This window comes from Urtica dioica, chromosome 4 (genome assembly GCF_054948205.1).
Source record: "Urtica dioica subsp. dioica isolate 48M chromosome 4, U.dioica_male_clone48M_v1_H2, whole genome shotgun sequence".
Taxonomy (NCBI): domain Eukaryota; kingdom Viridiplantae; phylum Streptophyta; class Magnoliopsida; order Rosales; family Urticaceae; genus Urtica; species Urtica dioica.
In genome coordinates this window covers 24,033,208-24,036,742 of record NC_142759.1, presented here as the reverse complement: position 1 = coordinate 24,036,742, position 3,535 = coordinate 24,033,208, and the positions used below count along the sequence as shown (strand labels likewise).

Genomic DNA, 3,535 nt, shown 5'->3' with positions numbered 1-3,535 from the left:
TAGAGTTTTAAGACTGTCTGGGATCCACTAGTAGTACCATCTTCATTTGGGCGCCGGCGCTACGTGTCGTCATGACACAGCAAATGGGCTCGCCGGGGCGACCTTTCCCATTGCTAGAACGGGGTGCTCTCAGCAGCTCCCGTGGAGTACTCAGCGCCATCAGGACCGTCTTAGTCCTCAACACGAGTCGGAACTCGTGGGTACCACCGACAACATTATTTATTGTTTGGATACTCTAGCTTATAGAGTATACAACTAATTACAAACAGGAGAGCGTCTCGGGATAAATCCCGAAAGAATTATGGTTTCCCTTTCATGCTCGTTAAGTGTTTTAGATTGAAGACTCAGGATGTGACTCCCGGTACTTCTACCCTCGGCTCGAATCCGAGAGTCTAACATGCTCTCCTGTCACCTCCGATCTAGCCAAACTCTATGGTTAGCAGAGGGATCTAACAACAACAAAGCAACAACGTGGCTGGTTCAAGTTAGCGTTTGAACCTAACGGGCGTACCCGAACTAAGTTTTCAAGCAAGAGTGGCCGAAGCCTTAACTTTCAAGTTTATTCATTTTAGGGCTTTCACCTACTCTTGTTTACTAACAAGTAAATGCACAAACAAACAGGGTTATTCCCTTGGTAAGTAGTTGACTTATGTCTCCTCACTTACCCGGAAAAGATCGTCTGAAAATTGGTTGACTTCTGGAGTTTCCTCGCTTTTCACGCTTCCCGAGACTCTACACATCCTGGAGCGTTATCACGTTCTGAGGCGTCGAGAAACTAAAACCCAAAGTTGAAAACTCATTAGTCAATGATCCGAAAGGTGATGACAAGCTTAAGATTCGTTATCGGGATTCACTGCGAGTCGGTTCAGGGGTTCGAGAATTTAATTCACTTATTTCCCGGCTTTTCGGAATTTAAACTTATTCAAGACTCGTACGAATTCGTACCAGAGAATGAGTACGAAATAAAATCCAAATCATTATTTAACGAGTCTTAAATAACTTAAATGAATAATCCGAAAATAGTACAAACCGAGAATTCTAAATGAATTAACCAAAAATTAAATTCTCGAACATCTCTTAATAAATAATTAATAATCCTTGAGTACAAATCTCAAATCCAAAATTAAGACTCGAGTCTAACGCTATAAAGCGATAAACGACTCACGAGTGAGATCGAGCTTTAAAAATCTATTCTGAATTCACTACTTTTCCGGCTTCAACGTGTTCAATTCCGCCGGCTCTCGCTCGATTCTCTCTGATCTGTAACTGAGCTGTGAAATAAAAACGAATATCGAGTCAATTTACAAATCCAAACTCCCGACTCGACTTAGAATCCGAAATCAAACCACTAATAACATCACTTGTCACAAAACCCAAACTTGTCAATAAATTCACATTTCAATCTCACAACGAGCTAACCAAACTCGAAACGAACCAACTCATCTCAAAACACAAACGACGATTTCAAATTCACATAACTTCACAACCCGAGAACTAACTCAACCAACAATCAAACCGAGCATTAACCACAAAATAAATCCCCGAGACTCAGATTTTATCTTCACAAACAATCAAAAGGACTCACAACTTAAACAAGTCCCTCGGCCAAGTAAACTCACGGCCACAACAAAGAACCACACGGCTAAAATCAAATAACCCAGCCAAGACTCGTTTAAATTCATACCAAATCCATAATCACTTGATAAATTCAAGTCTTAATCATCAAAACACGAGCTCAAAAAAACAACTATCTTCAATCAATTCCTCATAAACACCCCGGAATTATAAAATCCCCAAATCAATCTCATGAAACCCTAATCTTGAATTTCAATATGGGTAAAAGGAATTTCACCTCGTTTCTGGAGGAATTGAACCCTCCGGTGTCCACCCTCTCACTCTCTGGCGTCTCCTCGTGGCCGGCGTGCTCGGCAACTCGCGGCGGTCGCGCGCGGCGACGCTCGGTCTCGGCTGGATGGCGCGCGCGCGGCTCGGAGCTTCTCGGTGAGGACGCGCGATGAAGGAGAAGGTAGAAGGAGAGGGAGAGAAGATGGCGGTGAGGTAGCGCTCGGTGGCGACGATGCTTTGGAGCTAACGAATTTTTTTTTCTCTTTGTTATCCTCTGCAGGTCACGCGGGTGAAGAGAAGAAGAAAGAAAAAGAAGAAGGTCACGTGAAGAAGGGAAGAAGAAGAGAGTAAAAGATAGAAGAAGATAAGAGAAGAAAAAAGAATCCCTTATTTGCTCATAGATCCCTCCCATATCCTCCTCTCCAAACCGACCCCAAACTAAAAAATTCTTATAAATGGGTCCCGAACTTTCATTACAATCACGTTCGTTGTAATGTAATTATTTAATTAAATCCGTGACTGATCGGATTTTAATTAAATAACTAAACCGAGAATTTCCTCGTTCGTTCTCGATTAATTTAAATATTTTTAAGGTTTCTCGGAAATAATTCTCGTCCTTGAGAATTTATTTTCTTAAATTAGCTTCCGGAATATTTCCTCGGAAAATAATTTATTATTCCAGACGAACTCGATAAATCCTTTATTTATTCCGAGATTTTCCATTACCTTAAAATAATTTAAATTAACTCTCTAAACTTCAACGTCCATAATTCATTCAAGAACTTACTTGTAACACACGAAAGCTCATTTATTAACCGTAAAATACAAACGGCGAGATTCAAAAGTTTATCCTTTACAGAGAGAGAGAGAGAGAGAGAGAGAGAGAGCGAAATAAAAAACTCGTCAAACTCCATTATCTCACTCATTTCGTTACTCTCGTCCATTCTTCGACCAAGAAATGAAGACGAAGAATAGTTCGTCGACCAAACACCCCCCAAAAGTTCCAAAACCTAACCCTAAAAAGAGGAGTTTTCCTCAATCATCGGCCGAAACTCCACCTCTAATGACGCATGCATCCTCGCGTCGGAGTCCGCGCATGGCTTTTGCCCCAGAGCCACCAACGCAAAACTCCACGTCGAAGAAATGGAGGAAGGTTCTTGCGCCGCCGAAGAAGAAGAGGAAAGTGGTTGTTGAGTCGCCTTCAAATTCTGACTCCTATGTCCCTTCTACATCCGAGAGACCTCACAAGGTGAGCTTTTTTTTACTTGCAATTGGTGGTTTCAGTTTTTTGGTTGCTTAATTTTTTATTTCATGACAATAAAAAAAATGAAAACTTTTGGGTTTGCATGTTAATTTTGCGTTGTTTCTATGTTGGTTTGATGTTATTACGGATTCTGTGTGGATTTTGTGTTGATTATGTGTGGATTTTGTGTTGATTCATGGGTTTGCATGTTTATTGTGTGTTTGATGTAACTGTTAGTTTGACAAAAGTGTTCATTTTTTATGTTATCGGGGATTATGTTTTGTGTCACACATTTCTGGGTATCGTGACAATTGTGTCATGAAATTTATGGGTTTCCGTGACAATTGTGTCACGAAATTTATGGGTTTCGTGACACCTATGTCAAGAAATTTCTGGCTATCATGACAACTATGTCACGAATTTCTGGGTATCGTGACAACTATGTCA

The 3,535-nt window shown here is 40.8% G+C and overlaps 1 long non-coding RNA gene across 1 annotated transcript; it reads right to left on the bottom strand.

The window, feature by feature from the left end:
* Positions 1-663: 663 nt before the first annotated feature.
* On the bottom strand, positions 664-2,175 carry LOC149401323 (uncharacterized). The gene is made up of 3 exons (XR_016296668.1): positions 1,853-2,175; positions 1,166-1,271; positions 664-775 (listed from the first exon to the last, which is right to left on the bottom strand). It is a non-coding gene; the product is annotated as an uncharacterized LOC149401323 (long non-coding RNA).
* Positions 2,176-3,535: the final 1,360 nt, after the last annotated feature.